Raw genomic sequence first — 20000 nt, 5'->3', positions numbered from 1 at the left:
CTCCTCTTCCTTTTCCTCCTCCACCTCGTACTCCGGAACTGGCGACCCCACCACCGGCACCTCCGACATGGCCTCCTGCGGGATGGTAAGGTAGTTAGGGAACTGTCTGAGTTAGCGTGTGTGTGTATGTTGGTTAAGTTTGGTTAAGTGTTAAATAAAGAATGGTATTTTATATTAATTTCAATATTTATCTACTTATTATCTGTATTTTGAAGATACATGTAGCATTTGAACTGTAAACCTTTGTAATTGTCTGTCTCCTGCACACCCAGCTCGTCAACACCCCTGTGCCTGCAAACGGGTCACTGAACATTAAATAAACTTGTCTCAGTCCCCTACATACACACAAGTGGCTGGCCAAACACTGCATCAACACAAACAATGGATAAACAGTGGGAATCTGCTGGTCTGAGTCCCCTACATACACACAAGTGGCTGGCCAAACACTGCATCAACACAAACAGTGAATAAACAGTGAGAATCTGCTGGTCTGAGCCCCCAAAACACACTAGTGGCTGGCCAAACACTAGATCAACACAAACAGTGAATAAACAGTGGGAATCTGCTGGTCTGAGCCCCCAAAACACACAAGTGGCTGGCCAAACACTAGATCAACACAAACAGTGGATAAACAGTGGGAATCTGCTGGTCTGAGTCCCCTACATAAACACAAGTGGCTGGCCAAACACTAGATCAACACAAACAGTGGATAAATAGTAGGAATCTGCTGGTCTGAGCCCCCAAAACACACAAGTGGTTGGCCAAACACTGCATCAACACAAACAGTGGATAAACAGTGGGAATCTGCTGGTCTGAGTCCCCTACATACACACAAGTGGCTGGCCAAACACTGCATCAACACAAACAGTGAATAAACAGTGGGAATCTGCTGGTCTGAGTCCCCTACATACACACAAGTGGCTGGCCAAACACTGCATCAACACAAACAGTGGATAAACAGTGGGAATCTGCTGGTCTGAGTCCCCTACATACACACAAGTGGCTGGCCAAACACTGCATCAACACAAACAATGGATAAACAGTGGGAATCTGCTGGTCTGAGTCCCCTACATACACACAAGTGGCTGGCCAAACACTAGATCAACACAAACAGTGAATAAACAGTGGGAATCTGCTGGTCTGAGTCCCCTACATACACACAAGTGGCTGGCCAAACACTAGATCAACACAAACAGTGGATAAACAGTGGGAATCTGCTGGTCTGAGTCCCCTACATAAACACAAGTGGCTGGCCAAACACTAGATCAACACAAACAGTGGATAAATAGTAGGAATCTGCTGGTCTGAGCCCCCAAAACACACAAGTGGCTGGCCAAACACTGCATCAACACAAACAGTGGATAAACAGTGGGAATCTGCTGGTCTGAGTCCGCTACATACACACAAGTGGCTGGCCAAATACTGCATCAACACAAACAGTGAATAAACAGTGGGAATCTGCTGGTCTGAGTCCCCTACATACACACAAGTGGCTGGCCAAACACTAGATCAACACAAACAGTGAATAAACAGTGAGAATCTGCTGGTCTGAGCCCCCAAAACACACTAGTGGCTGGCCAAACACTAGATCAACACAAACAGTGAATAAACAGTGGGAATCTGCTGGTCTGAGCCCCCAAAACACACAAATGGCTGGCCAAACACTAGATCAACACAAACAGTGGATAAACAGTGGGAATCTGCTGGTCTGAGTCCCCTACATAAACACAAGTGGCTGGCCAAACACTAGATCAACACAAACAGTGGATAAATAGTAGGAATCTGCTGGTCTGAGCCCCCAAAACACACAAGTGGCTGGCCAAACACTGCATCAACACAAACAGTGGATAAACAGTGGGAATCTGCTGGTCTGAGTCCGCTACATACACACAAGTGGCTGGCCAAATACTGCATCAACACAAACAGTGAATAAACAGTGGGAATCTGCTGGTCTGAGTCCCCTACATACACACAAGTGGCTGGCCAAACACTGCATCAACACAAACAGTGGATAAACAGTGGGAATCTGCTGGTCTGAGTCCCCTACATACACACAAGTGGCTGGCTAAACACTGCATCAACACAAACAATGGATAAACAGTGGGAATCTGCTGGTCTGAGTCCCCTACATACACACAAGTGGCTGGCCAAACACTAGATCAACACAAACAGTGAATAAACAGTGAGAATCTGCTGGTCTGAGCCCCCAAAACACACAAGTGGCTGGCCAAACACTAGATCAACACAAACAGTGAATAAACAGTGGGAATCTGCTGGTCTGAGCCCCCAAAACACACAACTGGCTGGCCAAACACTAGATCAACACAAACAGTGGATAAACAGTGGGAATCTGTTGGTCTGAATCCCCTACATAAACACAAGTGGCTGGCCAAACACTAGATCAACACAAACAGTGGATAAATAGTAGGAATCTGCTGGTCTGAGCCCCCAAAACACACAAGTGGCTGGCCAAACACTGCATCAACACAAACAGTGGATAAACAGTGGGAATCTGCTGGTCTGAGTCCGCTACATACACACAAGTGGCTGGCCAAATACTGCATCAACACGAACAGTGAATAAACAGTGGGAATCTGCTGGTCTGAGTCCCCTACATACACACAAGTGGCTGGCCAAACACTGCATCAACACAAACAGTGGATAAACAGTGGGAATCTGCTGGTCTGAGTCCCCTACATACACACAAGTGGCTGGCTAAACACTGCATCAACACAAACAATGGATAAACAGTGGGAATCTGCTGGTCTGAGTCCCCTACATACACACAAGTGGCTGGCCAAACACTAGATCAACACAAACAGTGAATAAACAGTGAGAATCTGCTGGTCTGAGCCCCCAAAACACACAAGTGGCTGGCCAAACACTAGATCAACACAAACAGTGAATAAACAGTGGGAATCTGCTGGTCTGAGCCCCCAAAACACACAACTGGCTGGCCAAACACTAGATCAACACAAACAGTGGATAAACAGTGGGAATCTGCTGGTCTGAATCCCCTACATAGACACAAGTGGCTGGCCAAACACTAGATCAACACAAACAGTGGATAAATAGTAGGAATCTGCTGGTCTGAGCCCCCAAAACACACAAGTGGCTGGCCAAACACTGCATCAACACAAACAGTGGATAAACAGTGGGAATCTGCTGGTCTGAGTCCCCTACATACACACAAGTGGCTGGCCAAACACTAGATCAACACAAACAGTGAATAAACAGTGGGAATCTGCTGGTCTGAGCCCCCAAAACACACAAGTGGCTGGCCAAACACTAAATCAACACAAACAGTGAATAAACACTGGGAATCTGCTGGTCTGAGCCCCCAAAACACACAAGTGGCTGGCCAGACACTGCATCAACACAAACAGTGAATAAACACTGGGAATCTGCTGGTCTGAGCCCCCAAAACACACAAGTGGCTGGCCAGACACTGCATCAACACAAACAGTGAATAAACAGTGGGAATCTGCTGGTCTGAGCCCCCAAAACACACTAGTGGCTGGCCAGACACTGCATAGGCACAGATGGGGAGCTGGTTTGGCCTGACAGCACCCTCCAGTATTCATGTAAATTCTGGCTACCATTTGCAATTCTATTTTGGGGAGCCACACCTCAGAGAGTCTCTTTTATTGAAGTTTTGTCCCCCCCACGGCTGGCTGGCCTACATAACAAAATAAATAGATAATGTTTTTTGTCAGTTAGAGGACTTTTTCATCTCTACCTGTTGAAATAAGATTATCTCGGAAAGTTTAAAAATGATGCATTACTACTACTACTTACCCTGAACAATACCTCATCCTCAGCATCAGAGGACGGCCCCTCCCCCTCCTCACTGACTAACTGTTGTTGTTGTTGCAGTTGTTGTTGTAACAGAATCAACCTCTTCCTCTCCCTCTCTCTCTGACGTGCCTCCCTCCTGGCCTCCCTCTCTCTCCTCCTCCTCTCCTTCCTCTCCCTCCTCTCTTGCTTCTCTCTCTCTCTCTTGCTGCTGCTGCAATCTCTGGGTCCACCATGTCCTCGTTGATCCTCGGGATTTGCTGCAAAAGGAGGGAGAGAGTGAGTGAGTGGAAGTGGGAGAGAGGATGAGAGAGAAGGGTAAAACTATTATTGTAAGAGAGAGAGAGAGAGAGAGAGAGAGAGAGAGAGAGAGAGAGAGAGAGAGAGAGAGAGAGAGAGAGAGAGAGAGAGAGAGAGAGAGAGAGAGAGAGAGAGAGAAATATGTAGCAGTAATAATAATAATAATAATAATAATAATAATAATAATAATAATAATAATAATAATAATAATAATAATAATAATAATATCAAACATTCTCTCTCTCTCTCTCTCTCTCTCTCTCTCTCTCTCTCTCTCTCTCTCTCTCTCTCTCTCTCTCTCTCTCTCTCTCTCTCTCTCTCTCTCTCTCTCTTTCTCCTAGTGCAACCTACACTCATAAATTATTTCTTGCCCCAAAAAAGCTAATTTGGAATAAGACAAACAGTAACAAGTCCGAACATAGCAGTGGATCTTAAACTCCTAGAAACTGGAGACATTACTGTATTCCAGACCTTGGCGTTTGTATACAAAGCTCTTAATACAAACACAAGAGACACGGGCTCATGATATTCAGTTAAGACAGACAGGTAACTTGAGGACACCCTTCTGCTGAACCTCCCGTGCCCAACAGAGTGTCGTCTCACGAGGAACCAAGCACTGGACCCGGCTCTCGGACACAGTTAAAAACAAACCATTACATTCCTTTAAATTACTGATAAAACAACACTTAACAAGTAATTATTCATTGTATTTATTAGTTTTCAAATTGTAATCAGCTCTACTATTATAAACATATGTAATTGTTTGTAATTTGTAATAGTTATTATTATTATTATTATTATTATTTACTTTTGTTATTGATATAATTCTTTTTTGCATGTATCTATAATTTGATTGGGTTAAAGTTATGAATTACTTACTAAATAATTATGTACTGTCTTTTTCTTTTTTTTTTCATGATAGCTGAATAAAACACTGGTCTTAAACCTTAGTGTAAAATATTCATTAGTCCACAAAGACCTTGTGCTCCATGGACTGGCCATCACATATCAGAATGTCTATATACCAGTCTGTCTGTATATATTAACACCAATATATATCATTTAATCAATCAATCACTCTGTAAGGAAAATATAGACAAATAAATACAATAACAACAGATGTATATACACTCTCTCTCTCTCTCACCTGCTGAGGAGGGAGATAAGCCAAGCCACAGCTAACCCAGGTGTGTGTGGCCCACCTCCACCTCCCATCACCCCCGCTGGCAGCACCGCAGGGGGGCAGGAGGGGGTGAGGGATGACTGGGCAGGGGTCACAGGGAGAGGGGTGGCTGGGGCAGGGGTCTGGGGCTGGGGTCGGGGGAAAGCCTGGGACTCCGACCACTTGCATGACCCGACCAACTCCAACGACTTCTGCCCCTAATACCTGCGTGTTGTCAGCTGGAACAACCTGAGAGGAAGGAGGTGCTCAGAAGTAGTAGTAGTAGTAGTAGTAGTAGTAGTAGTAGTAGTAGTAGTAAGATTGATTTTCTATCTCTGTCTCTCCTTTCTGTATGTAAAAAACTTTCTCTCTCTCTCTCTCTCTCTCTCTCTCTCTCTCTCTCTCTCTCTCTCTCTCTCTCACCTGTATGACATTCCCTGCCTGCACTATCATAGGGAAGTGGGGCTGCGGGGCTGAGGCATCTTGGGGCAACACCTGAAGCATGTTCCCCATTTGAATAACCCTTGTTGTGGCGGTGGTGGCAGTGGTGGTGGTGGCGTCAGTCCCCTCGGCTGCATCGTAAGGTACTGGAACTGTTGGGAGGAGGGGGTTAGTTTGGGCGGCCACGCCCCGGGGACTTAGCCTTGGGAGGAGAGCGTGCCCAAAGGGGGCAGGGACCGGTTCTTGTAGGGGCTGCGGGCACACGCGGGAGGGCGGCCCTGGGGAGAAAGCTACTAGATTCGTTCAAAGCATATCTAAACCTAACAGAACACTATTTACAAATAAACCCACCTGTTATAATTAGCTTGTGCAACAGTTTGAGGGCGAAGGTAAGGAGTGAGGAGCCACTGCTTACAGGGATAGCCACTGTCCCCGGGAAGGTAGCATCCTGCAGGTACATGTTGTTCCTCAAACATCAGTTTGAGTGCTGACTTATCTAGTATTCTTGCATCGTTGACTGAGCCAGGCCACCTTGCCACAATGTCAAGAATCTTATAGTGAGCATCAAATACTACTTGCACATTTATGCTGTGATAGCGTTTCCTGTTCACATATACATGTTCATCGACATGAGGAGACACAATTCTTATATGAGTACCATCAATCACTCCCACAACACCGGGAAACTGAGTTACTTGCATGAACTCTGCCTGTTTTTGCTGCACTTCACGCTGGGTGTGAGGGAAAGCCACGAACTGGCAGATTACTTCTGGGTCAGCCAGTGCATCAATTGTCTGTGATATTGCACGGCTGATAGTGGGCTGCGTTGTTCCAAAATCATCACAACTGCACTGTTGCATTTTTCCTGTGGCTAAATATCGTAATGTGATGGCCACCATCTCAGGGGTCAAGGCTCTATTTCTTTCAGTTTTACTTTGCAGCTTGTCTCTCACTATATCAGTCACTGCAACAATACCAGCACGGTCCAATCTGAATCTTTTCAGTAACTCAGCATCGTCGTACTCAGCGAAAATATCTCTTCTCACTCTGTAGGTGCGCCGCTGACGTTGTTGTGCCGCCTTCCTGCTAACGGCTGGGTTCATCATGCTCTAAATAAAATTTCCACCTACCTTTAATAATCTGTTGGAGGTAACTTGTGGAAAGAGAAAGAAAAGTGCATTATTTTTATGCAATAATATTTTTAATTTTTGAACTTGAAAATGCAATATACTTTAATTCAGAGATTTAAAAAGTGAACATACGTTTTAACCCAGCGGGTGCTGTAAACAGTACGTTGGCGGTTCACACCAGTTCAGAAGTAAGGTATCTTAAATTGCACTCGACAATGTTGTGAATACTTTAAAATGCTTGAAGCCATACTTGATGCCTTCCATAACGTGTAAAGTAAGAAGTTAGCCTGTGTTAAAAAGTGGTGATCCCTGCAGATTACCAAGGCATCCAGTCTCCCAGCAAGTGCCAAGAGGCATTCATTCAATGCTCCGCTGACACCAATTTGCCCAAAGGTATGCATTATATGTGGAAAGTACATTACGTACGGTGTAGAGGTGGTTGTCTAGTGATATAAATGGTAAGGTGGTGGTGCTGGTGATTGTGATGGTACTACACTGTTATTACCGTATGTCAGTATATTGAGGCTTGATATCACTTTTATTAATGTGCCAGTATTTCATTACCTATCTTATGAAATAACACTAGCTCTTGATATATTCTTTTCTACAAACCTTTAACAATAATTGAAACGTTTTTTTTAAATTGAATTCAATGCCTTTTCTTATTGATGAAAATAGGAAATAATTATGGCTACCACTGGCTAGACACGCCATACCTTGCCTTGAGTTTAGGTATGGTTAGGTTAGGTTTGATATGGTTGGGTGTAGTTAGGTTAGTTTTGGGTATGGTTAGATTACACCAAGTACAGTTAGGTTAGTTTGGGTGTGGTTAGGTTTGGATGTGGTTAAGTTAGTTTAGGTATGGTTAGATTACAGCAGGTATGGTTAGGTTAGTTTTGGTGTGGTCAAGTTAGTTTAGGTATGGTTAGGTTACAGCAGGTATGGTTAGGTTAGTTTTGGTGTGGTTAAGTTAGTTTAGGTATGGTTAGAACCTTGGACAAAAAATGAGGAACATCACTGAACCAAAAGATTTTTATTTATTTATTTATTTATTTATTTTATTTATTTATTTATTTATTTAATTTTCTTTTAATATTTCAATGAAAATTAGCAGTATTACTTATATCTGTCAACTTTCCAAGAGGGTTAGAGAATGCCTCAAGCCATTTGTAAGATAAGATTACACGTAAATTGCTTGGTTTAAGAGAAACTGGCATGTTAGTAAAATGAATCTTTACTGTCATGTGAATCAATATTTATAAATGCAAAAAGTTTAAATCTCCAAGAACAACCTGTGTTTTACAGTAATGTGGGTAGCCCACATGGGACCCATAAAGTAGCCCACAAAACACCCACATGCCTCCCATTATCCAATGTTGGCTGGGTATATATATATATATATATATATATATATATATATATATATATATATATATATATATATATATATATATATATATATATATATATATATGAGGAGGCAGTAGACATCTGCCTAAATGATAATTACTACCAGTGAGGTCTAAAGCACTGTTCAGGGGGTGCTGTGAACTTATCATTAAACCCAGCTGTGACCTCGCTGAACGTTTCCCTTTGTGTCTCACAACACAAGGGGGCAGTCATAGCCTGCCCTCTAAAGACAACTCTCTTCCTCCACACAAAACTACAAGCACCTAATAACACACACACCCTTCACTCAAAAATTTTAAAATCATCGTGGCGACTCCTACACCAGCCTCGTAGTCCCCATCTGGGGAGGGGACCATAAATGTCCCCAGGTCAGACTGCCTTTCTGTCAAAGACCCTAAGTGTCTTGACACCCCCCTCAACTTTTTCTTCATTAACTTCTGCAACATTCGCAGTCAAAGATCTAATTTTCAATCTGTAGAACACCACCTCTCCTCTTCTAAACCTCATCTTCTTTTCCTCACTGAAACTCAGGTGTCTGAGGCAACTGACAGTAGCTCCTTTTCTGTTCCCTCTTACTTTCTCTATCCTCATTTTCAGTCCAAAGCTGGATGCTGCATTTATGTGCACAATGATTTAACCTGCTCTCGTGCCCACGCTCTTGAATCTTCTGAGTTTTCCACCATCTGGCTACGACTACAGAGTCACTCTCATACTAAATTTATCTGTGCTGTATACCTCTCACCTAACTCCTCTGATTATAAGAAATTCTTTAACTACTTAACTTCCAAAGTGGAGCACATTCTGACCCTCTTCCCTTTTGCAGAGATCTCCATTCTTGGAGACTTCAATGTTCACCACCAGCTTTGGCTTTCCTCTCCCTTCACTGACCATCCTGGTGAACTAGCCTACAACTTTGCTATCCTCCATGACCTAGAGCAATTGGTGCAACACCCTACTCGTATTCCTGACTGTCTTGGAGATACACCCAACATTCTTGACCTTTTCCCCCAGCCTCAGCCCCAGCCCCAGCCTTTTCATCCCAGCCTCTCCCAGTGTATCCTAGCCTCTCCCAGTCCATCCCAGCCTCTCTCAGTGCATTCCAGCCTCTCCCAGTCCATCCCAGCCTCTCCCAGTCCATCCCAGCCTCTCTCAGTGCATTCCAGCCTCTCCCAGTCCATCCCAGCCTCTCCCAGTCCATCCCCAGCCTCTCCCAGTGCATCCTAGACTCTCCCCAGTCCATCCCAGCCTCTCCCAGTCCATCCCAGCCTCTCCCAGTGCATTTCAGCCTCTCCCAGTCCATCCCAGCCTCTCTCAGTGCATTCCAGCCTCTCCCAGTCCATCCCAGCCTCTCCCAGTGCATCCTAGCTTCTCCCAGTCCATCCCAGCCTCTCTCAGTGCATTCCAGCCTCTCCCAGTCCATCCCAGCCTCTCCCAGTGATAATAAAGCAATTTGGATTTAGGAAAGGGAGATTGTGTTACAAACTTACTGAGTTACACTTAGATCTATAGAAAACTGTTATCAAATGGCATATAACATTTTATGTTATATGCCATAATTTATTATGGCATATAACAGATTATTATTACAGATGCCATTTCTTAAAGAAATGGCATCTGTTTTTTTTTTTGTTTTTTTTATTATTCTCTTTCTCTCTCTCTCTCCCTCCCTAAGGCAGTGCTCCTCTTACAAAGGAAAAATAAATAATTAAATAAAATAATTAATTTACAAATCAAGGGCTGGATTTGTGTCTGTGGAGGCCTGTGAGCAGCCTGAGTGTGGAGGCCATCTACCTGAAATATTTATATTAATATTTTTGTATCTGTATTCCATGCAGTTTTTAATACATATAATATATTATAGTGAAAGGAACATATTTATTTATTGTAAATGAAACAAGTGGTTATTTTGATAGTAATAAAAAATATTTAGTTCATAGAAAACTAGTGTTTGATTAATTTAAGTTTCTTTCACTTACAGAATATTTATGTGGAGACTCCTCAGATTGTGGAGACCCCAGATTGTGGAGGCTCCTGGGCAGCTGGTCTTTTTGTGGACTCCTAAATCTGGCACTGAACAAAATTCTCTCTCTCTCTCTCTCTCTCTCTCTCTCTCTCTCTCTCTCTCTCTCTCTCTCTCTCTCTCTCTCTCTCTCTCTCTCTCTCTCTCTCTCTCTCTCTCTCTCTCTCTCTCTCTCTCTCTCTCTCTCTCTCTCTCTCTCTCTCTCTCTCTCTCTCTCTCTCTCTCTCTCTCTCTCTCTCTCTCAACTCTCAACCACTGGATGGTATATCAGTTCACACAGCAAGAAGCCAAGGACCCACGAGGCTGTCACTTGGAAGAGGTCATTGTTGTTGCATCCAGCATCCCAGCCTGACTGCCTAGACAGGTCCCGCAGGTTGCTGAATGGCAGAGGTGCAGGCTGCTCCACAGCAGAATGTGAGACCAGTGTGGCAGAGTATGATGTGTACACAATGAGGGACACACTGTAGCCAACCCAGTAGATTACAGGTGCTGCAAGTGCTGATTGGGTAGGTGTTGGAGCCTGCAGGAGGAAGAGGAGGAGGAAAAGATGCCATGAAAAGGCAATTTTAAGACATGGAGGATGATGCAAAGGCAATTTAAAATCTTTGAAAGTAACACATCTTTTTAAATTCTAAAAATGTAGAAAAGACCATTTTAAAATGTTTCAGAAGATGAAAATGCAATTTTTAAGAGTTTTTCTTTCATCATTTTCTAAAAGATTTATATCTCATATCTTACTAAGAAAACTGTTGATATCATCATATGAAGAGAACTACTGATAAAATTAAATACATTACTTGATATCCATATCAGTCATATTAACACCATTTGCTTTATATTGCTCATTACCCAGAACTAATTCAAGTTAATATCAGCTCAATGTATGAAAATACACCAGGTATCATGTAAAGTTTCCCAGTTTTAAATCATATCTCTTTAATAACTGTCTTTCTGCCTATTCCCATCTTATCAAACATTAAACACCACCTACCCTTGCCATTCCAACTTAGTCTCATACCCCAACAGGTCCTCACCCCTGCTGTAGGAGGGCTGGCAACATGTACCAGCCATCTTACCAAACACTAAATGCTCCAACACTTGAACTGCAGCCAAGTCTTACACCTCACAACACGGTCCTCACCTTGTTGTAGGAGAGCCCTGACAACATGTAGCCAGGCCAGCAGCAACTCCCCCGCTGCTAACAGGCTTCTCCCCCGTGGGTATGTAGCACCTCTGGAGTCCTTTCCTGAGTGAAGAAGAGGATGCTGGCGAGGCCTGTCGTGTTAGCCGGGATGCGCCGGTACAGGCACAGCTGTGTCCGTTGCAGGGTTGTGTAGGCAAGCATCTGTCTTGGCAAGGTCCTTCGTAGGTGGCCACGCAAACAGTTTTACGGCTGTGGGATGAGAACTTGTCTTGTGAATGTGCAACGTTGGGTGAGTGAGTGTTAATCTGATTTTGTGTTACTCATGGTGTTCTGTGGGGAGTGGGTGTTAATGTGATTTTTTGTTAACTGAATGCTGTGTCTGACCTCCTGAGGTGTAGTATGGTGGGCCACAAGATTGTCCCTTTCCACTAGGGGCTGACAGATGATATCTAAGAGAGTGTGAATGTGTGTGTGGTAGTTATTTCGTCGCATGGAGTGTGCACAGCCAGGAGTGTTTCAGGGGAATGAAAATATAAAGGAGTTATGGATGTTTAAAAAAATGCATATCTTGAGAGCTAAGTATACAAGAAAGTTGGTGTGTTTGGGGAATGAGTAGAAGCAATTGTAAGAAATGTTTTGAGGAGAGCTGGGTGTGCAGAGGCAGCGAGTGTTTGGAGAATGAGAATACCTTTTGGGGAAGACAGGAATGATTTGAAGGAGATATGGGGAGTGTACCAAAGAAAGGAGATGTTTGAGTGAGCAATACATATAAGGAAGAGGTGTTTTGAAAATGAGAGTACAAGGAATGAGCATTTTGGGGAGTTAATATACAAGGAAGCAAGTATTTAAGGGACTCAAGTATACAAGAGATTATTTTCCTGTCATATGTCCATTACTTACAATGTTTTTCTTTGTTATATACATCATTCCCTTTCACTTTTCATATCTTGTGTTCTCGTCATTCTGATGTAATGTTACAGATAGAGAATGTTTGGTGTCAAATTTTCACTAATTTCATATGTTGTATAAACTTTCATTTCATACCTGACTTTTTTTTACTATTACTACTTATATTTTCTTGCTTTTTGAAACAAAGTCTTTTCTTTCCAGAGGGAGGGAAGCACAGGGGGAAGAGGAGGACGCAGGAGGAAGAGAGAGTTAAGAGTCACAAGAGGAGGAGGAAGGTGGAAAGAAAGAGGAAGGAGGAGAGGAGGAGGAGGAGGAGGAGGAAGATGGAGAAGGAAAGGAGAAAGAAAGATAAGAGAAGGAAGGAAATGCCGCAGAGAAGGAGAAGGTGAGTTGTTAATAAGGTTTTGTGTGACAAGTTTTCTGAAAATTTTATTTGTTTACATGAAGTTTGTTTTGTATATATTACTCTTAATATACTACTTCTCCCACCACATGCAATTTGTCTGTCTGCTGTTGTGGTTCTTTCATTTCTTGTTCCCTTTCCTGAATATACCATTTCCTTAGTTTCATATCTAGTACCCTCCAATAAAATTTCTGCTACTCTCGGTCTCTGTACTTCTCTCGTTTTTTTTGCTTGGCTTCATTCCTCAGATCCTTCTCTTTTTCCCTTTCTTCCAAGTTCATATCTCTTTTTTACCCAAATACTTCTTGTATGTTTGAATTTTCAGCCAGCTTCCCAGTTCTCACTAGGATCTCCTTTACTGTAACTTGGGATCTCATTCTCACTTTTAATGGTCTTTTACCTCCTTCACTATACGAGTATTTTCCAATTCTATATGCTTCTTCCACTTCTCATTCCAGTCCCTGTTCTTCACCTTGGACCATTGTAATAATTTTCCTTACCAACTCCTCTCTCTCTCTCTCTCTCTCTCTCTCTCTCTCTCTCTCTCTCTCTCTCTCTCTCTCTCTCTCTCTCTCTCTCTCTCTCTCTCTCTCTCTCTCTCTCTCTCTCTCTCTCTCTCTCTCTCTCTCTCTCTCTCTCTCTCTCTCTCTCTCTCTCTCTCTCTCTCTCTTATTCCCTTTTCTTCCTTTCTTCCTTCCCTCCTATCTTTGTTTCTCCCTCCTCCTCCTCCTCCTCCTTCCTCCTCCTCCTCCTCCTCCTCCTCCTCCTCCTCCTCCTCCTCCTCCTCCTCCTCCTCCTCCTCCTCCTCCTCATTCATTCTACCTAACAAGAAATAATGGATTCAAGATTATACCCAAACGTTTTAAATCCCACAAGGCCAAACATTTTTTCTTTAATCGTATAGTAAATATATGGAGTAAACTTCCTGCAGAAATTGTGAACAATATTGAAATTGTGAAAGCAATATTATTGAATCAGTTCATCCTAAACATTTGTACTTTGTTTTTCCACAGAGCAATAAGAAATTAGAATTGACAGAGAAACCAGACAAGGGACTGCATTTGAAGAAGCACAAGAACCAAGAAATTTACATAGCTTTCATTTTGGTTTACATTCTGAAAGGTAACAGTAACATGGATATGTTTTTATATTGAAATCTTTCTCTGATTGCATACAAATGGTACCAATCAACAAATAATAATGTAATACTTAGAAGCTGGGAATTCCAAATCACTGGTAGATAAAATGAACCACCATTCTAGAGTGTACATAACTAAGGAATTAATATACTGGTTAACTGTCACACCAGCATGAACAGAATAACAACAATTGTTGAGTAGAGTCTGTAGGAGGTAGGGGAAGGAGGCATGTAGTCAGTTTTAGAGAGCAGTTATTATGAAATCAGCTGTACCAGAATATTCCTAAGATGCAATACTACTGGAGTCTGTCAGCTTGAAGACAGTTTATTAAAGAAGGGAAGTTCATGAGATATAAAGCCTTTGATTATTCAGTTTCATTTCCAAAGTAACATTTATTTATTGGTGTGTTGCTTCCTGTAAATAGTAAAAGCCTTGACAGCACTGCATCTCTCACACCACGCTGTAACTGTTGAGAGAACCCTAACCCTTAGAGAGAGGAGGAGGAATCCTTGGTTTATGTTCAGTAAAGCCCTGTATTCTTGTCATGGCAATGTAGAATGCCGAGAGGCGTCATTGGTTTATGTTCAGTAAGAGCCCACCTGTATTCTTGTCATGGCAATGTAGAATGGAGGCGTCCTTGGTTTATGTTCAGTAAAGCCCCGTATTCTTGTCATGGCAATGTAGAATGGAGGCGTCCTTGGTTTATGTTCAGTAAAGCCCTGTATTCTTGTCATGGCAATGTAGAATGGAGACGTCATTGGTCACATACTGTTCTAATGTAATCTAATGTAATCTAATGGAATCATGAAAGGTGTAAAAATGCAGGATATGGATGGGATGCTACATCAGCAGCTTTTGTCATTAAGGGTGGTAAAGTGAAAGATTTGTTAATCACTTTGGTCTTTAGATTGATGCTTCTGGTGAGGCTTTCCTGTTTAAACTTGGCATAATATATATAAAATGATGTGGCATGTTAAACAGTTTGACTTACTGCCTTCTTGTGTCTTTTTTTTAGATAGAAATCAAAAACGTCACAAGACAGAATAGTGAGCTGCATGCACTTATCACAGAGTATAAAGTCACTCCCTCAGAGGAAAAAGACAAGGATAGCATGTCTTCATGTGAGAACTCAGAAGCTAAATGTGAGCTACCATCCACATGAATATATATTTGTATATCAAACTGACATTCTCCTTGGAGGGAGGCTTTCCAAAGTGCACACACACACACACACACACACACACACACACACACACACACACACACACACACACACACACACACACACACACACACACACACACACACACACATCTCTGCATCAGGACTCAACAGCCAGACTGATAAACAATTACTTCACCCAAGATGAAGAGATCAGGCTGATATGATTAGCTGTGGATGAGCCTCCTGTGCAGACTAGGAGTACAAGCTTGTGCAGCGACTTTGGGAGCTGCCAGTCATCATGGTCCTGGTGTCTGAGGTGCTGCTTTTGCATTTTCCCAGTCATGGGTTGAGGGCTACATCACATTTATTCATTCACAGTTGCTCTTAGTTATCTCTGTTACAAGTTAAAATTTTACCTGGCTCCACAGACATTTCCCAGTGCATCTAACCTTCTCTCCATTGCCCTTCTATTTCCCTTAGTCTTATACCCACTTCTTACATTACGCCTAATTACTTCCATTGGTCATTCTTGTCTGGCCTTCTGTTGCATCTAATTTTTCACCTCCAGGCATACAGATACCAAGGGGAAATTGCTGGGTCAGGAAGGTGGCTACACTGACATCTGAGGTTAGCAGGTTGGAGAGTGAGTGCAGCAGTCTTCAGGTTCAGCTAGACTGTAGAGAGGGATAAGTATAACAAACTGCTGGGAGAATCTCTTGCTCATGAAAAGTTGTCTGAAGATGTCATAACTGAACCAAAAGGTAAGAAAGCTTATATTCTCTAATAATAAAGCAAATAATTTTTCCTCACTGTTGCTCCAATTTTTTTAATTAATAACAAAATAAAAGCATTGTTATTGGATTTGTTTATTGAGGCTGTATTAAGAAAAGTTGAGAGAAACAAACTTATTGTTTTATCAGGAGAAACAAATAGATTGGGAGGAACTGAGCTTTAACAGAAGCTGCAACAACTGCAGGAGGCTCACAGGGTCCTGGAGAGTGTGTTAACTTGCAGCATGAAGGATGTGGCTGAGCTGAGTGACAGGAAGTAGCAGCTGAAGCATGCTGTAGTGCATGAGGAGACAGAGAGTCCATCGGTGTGTGCATGTTTTTTGCTCATTTGAATCATCTGTAAAAGTGAAGTGGAGGAAGTGTTTACTGTTTACTGTATGCCATTTCCTTAGTCTTTTAATGAAGAATTTTTATCCCCTTCTTCAGGTGACTGTGGCATCACCATCTACCAGTTGCATGAGTGATGAAGCAACAAGCTCGAGAACCAGCGAGTTAGACCTTGCCAGCCTCCACTATGAATGAGAGGAGAATGAAAAGGCAAAACCACTCTGCAGGTTAGTGCTCTCTTTTGCATCTCACACACTTTGCTTATTCATGTCATGGCAGATTAGTGATTTCTGCTGCATCTCACAGGCCACTTCTCTTATTCAATTGCTGGCAGGTTAGTGATCTCTGCTGCATCTCACACACTTCTTATTCAATTGCTGGCAGGTTAGTGATCTCTGCTGCATCTCAAACGGTTCTTATTCCAGGTGTTGACCAAAGTTAAAATTAAGCCTTCATATCATTACCTTGCTCTGTACCAGATGGAGGCTACACCATCTGGCATTCAGCTGGAGATGTAATGTTGCAGTAAAGCTTCCATATGAGTTCATGTAGAGCAAAATGTTTTCAAATGCCAGGGAAGTAGTGTAATGTAACCTTCCAGAGAAATCTACCCCTCATTTATTAGTTAACAGGAGTGTTTAATGTACTTAATGTGATTAGCCAGGATCAAGGGTCAACTTCTTCACTGACCATTTAGTCTCAGGTGATGTATCTGTCCTCCATGAGTCACCAGAGACACAAGGAGCATTGTTGTAAGTGAAATTTTATCTATTAGATTTATTCAAAATGTGAATTAACACAGTTGTTTTCCTGCAGGATTTGATATCAAAGCTGGTGCAGGAAAAGGAAGCAGATCATGACCTTGAGCAGCTCGAGAAGATAAGCAGCGTCCTTAAGAGTCCAGTTGCTATCTTTAGCAGTGTTGGTGAGTAGTAAAAACTGAGCCATCTTATGAAGTGCAATGAAACATTATTATTATCTCTTCATAATTTTTCTTTGAAATAAACAGATTTCTGTGGCATGTTGCTCATTAGCATCTCCTAATATCAGATGCAACACCAGCTATTTATGTAATGATGTAATGTACTAAGTAGATGAAATACAAGTGGCATCTGCTAAACACTCTTGATGTGGAACAGGGATCCAGTGAGTCTGAGACACCCACCAGCAGTGGAAAGGTGGCTGACGAGCACCTCAAGCACTCTGAAAAGGTGGAGCAACAACAAGAAACAGAAAATTGCATCCATCATTCTTTGCCTGAGGAGGAATTGGATGCTCTGCTGACCCTTCACATCATGTCCCTCATGAGGAGGCAGAATATGAATCCCTACAGAACTTGCCCATAGAAAGACCAAAACTGTTACTGTTGCCACACTGCCACCACTTCCCACTGACACCAAAAAGCCCAACTGTGCAGAGAATCCTGGACCCTCCTAATGAAATGGGAGTCCACCAGTCACCTGGAGCACTTTAGCCTCCAAAAGTTCCATCCGTGTCCATTGTGTTTGGGTAAACTTATCACTGTATAAGGGGACAAGTATCAGTGTATGGTTACTATATACTCATTTGTACTTAAAAAAGATGTCATGTCACATCATTCTCTCTCTCTCTCTCTCTCTCTCTCTCTCTCTCTCTCTCTCTCTCTCTCTCTCTCTCTCTCTCTCTCTCTCTCTCTCTCTCTCTCTCTCTCTCTCTCTCTCTCTCTCTCTCTCTCTCTCTCTCTCTCTCTCTCTCTCTCTCTCTCTCTCTCTCTCTCTCTCTCTCTCTCTCTCTCTCTTTCTTTCTTTCTTTCTTTCTTTCTTTCTTTCTTTTGTTGCATATTTTACTGCTTTGCATTCCTCCTCACAGTATTTTTTTCATCTACTTTATGACTGCAGTAGTTTTATCATCCCAGTGTATGCCGTATCCACTCTGAAACTGTAATTCACCAATCAGCTCAAATGTGTCTCTGTTTTGATAATCATTAATTTGTTTCAGCTACACAACCACTCTGATAAGGGACAAAATCTACTTCACCAGTCATCTATGTCATACAGTCATATATATTCATACATATGACAAAAAATACTCTTCCTAAGACATTTCTTATTTTCTCTTCTCAAGTGACCTGTCCATCTATCTAAGGTACCACACTTAACATTTAAAACTTACAATATTGTGTTTAATTCATGAACACTTTTTTGTCTATTCAGAGACTTGAAATTGTATTGCGTATAGACTTGAAATGTATTGGGAGTTTTCTTTATCTCTCATTCTATACCTAACACCTGTTCCTAAGAATCCCCAGGTGATAGCCATGGTGACTGGCTGGTCTCCTACTGAGTGGCTGGGGTTTTCCAAAAGTGAGGGTTGGTGTTCCATACCATACCATGTGCCCTGTTTGTATTCCTTCTTTGTCCTCTGTATTATATTCTATGCTAAAGATGGTGCTGGGGTGGGATCTACTTCTCTTTATTCCCTAAAAGTGATGAGGAGTGACACTGGGCAGCATTGATTTGCTCCTTAGAGATGGCTGGGTTCCTGTGGATGAGTGGGCTACATGCTTTCGGTGCTTTGTCAAGGATGGTGTTTGGTATTGTGATGACTCTTGCCACAATCAAGAGTGCCCTCCCACAGAGTAGTGGAGCACCTATGTATGGTGTTGACCCAAGCTGTCCAGGTCTCATCCAATGCCTTAATATAGATTTAGATGATCAAAATGTGGTTTAACTCACCATTTAATCAGCTTGACTGATTTGAAAATGGAGAAGTATGTAATGTGTTGTAGCCTAACCATCCCTGCCAGCATGGTCAGATTCTTTGGTAGTAACCTGAAATGCCCTTAGGGTAGTGAGTATCAGTTGCACATAATGATCTTTACTTTGTCAGTAATTCAATGATACCAACATTAATTTCACTGGATTTTGCTCAGCAACTGCTTGGTAACTTTTGGCCATAATCCCAGGTCTGGAATGATATGAAGCCATGTTTTTACATTCCATATGAGACAGGCAAGCACTATGCTTTGCCTGGGACTGATACCTGTACTTTACATTTATGACCCCAGGTAGTCTATCACTCTCTCTCTCTCTCTCTCTCTCTCTCTCTCTCTCTCTCTCTCTCTCTCTCTCTCTCTCTCTCTCTCTCTCTCTCTCTCTCTCTCTCTCTCTCTCTCTCTCTCTCTCTCTCTCTCTCTCTCTCTCTCTCTCTCTGTTTGGAATTATACTGTATATTAGGAAATATCATTAAAGAGTGTGTGTGTATTATTGTAAAAAGTGTTTTGCAGTTATTGTGCATTTGATGTTATAGCCCCAGGTTCTTAAAGTTTTCTAGTTTCATGATTTATAAAGATTGCTATTTTTAATAAAGTTATTGAAATTGTTATTGAGTGTTTTTTATTGAACTCATTAGCTTTGTAATAGTGTATGCGTCTCATCATGCATTCATTAATGATGTAGAGTGGAAATGTCCACTCCTATCATGCATAATATCAATGGCCATTACTGGTTTATGTTGTTATTTGTGTATAAATTGTAAAGTTATGCCAGTCTATTTTAGTTCACAAACTAAATATCAGCTGGAAGAGAGGACAGGTAATGGCACACTAAAACACAGGAAGGGACAATGATATAACCATCCAATTTAACAATACACAGAGGAAGAAGAATGAGAAAGCAATAAAAATGGATTATTTAATGGATGATTAATAGACCTTCATTTGTAATCTTATTTCAGGCAAGAATATTAAAAGAGACAGCTGGCTTGCCCTTTGTACTTGTTCAGCTTGCCCTTAGCACTTGTTCATACATGACAGAATGGAGAGATGTATGGGTGGGGGTGACACCTGGAAATGGGTATGATTCATGAAGGGATTGATTGATTGGTT

At 42.1% G+C, this 20000-nt stretch overlaps 2 long non-coding RNA genes across 2 annotated transcripts in view; one reads left to right on the top strand and one right to left on the bottom strand.

Moving 5' to 3' along the window:
• Positions 1-6929, bottom strand: part of LOC135099495 (uncharacterized) — a 7380-nt gene extending 451 nt beyond the window's left edge. Inside the window, exons 1-5 of the long non-coding RNA XR_010268036.1 lie at positions 6050-6929; positions 5681-5850; positions 5243-5506; positions 3799-4055; positions 1-75 (exon numbers count right to left, since the gene is read on the bottom strand). The exon at positions 1-75 is cut by the window's left edge and continues 451 nt beyond it. This is a non-coding gene — a long non-coding RNA (uncharacterized LOC135099495). The remainder of the gene's footprint in view (positions 76-3798; positions 4056-5242; positions 5507-5680; positions 5851-6049) is intronic.
• Positions 6930-13078: 6149 nt separating this feature from the next.
• Positions 13079-15160, top strand: LOC135099496 (uncharacterized). The gene is made up of 2 exons (XR_010268037.1): positions 13079-13836; positions 14869-15160. It is a non-coding gene; the product is annotated as an uncharacterized LOC135099496 (long non-coding RNA).
• The last annotated feature ends 4840 nt before the right edge of the window (positions 15161-20000 follow it).

The sequence above is a fragment of the Scylla paramamosain genome, unplaced genomic scaffold (assembly GCF_035594125.1).
Source record: "Scylla paramamosain isolate STU-SP2022 unplaced genomic scaffold, ASM3559412v1 Contig136, whole genome shotgun sequence".
In the NCBI taxonomy this organism is placed as follows: Eukaryota; Metazoa; Arthropoda; class Malacostraca; order Decapoda; family Portunidae; genus Scylla; species Scylla paramamosain.
This window is presented reverse-complemented; position numbering and strand designations above follow the sequence as displayed.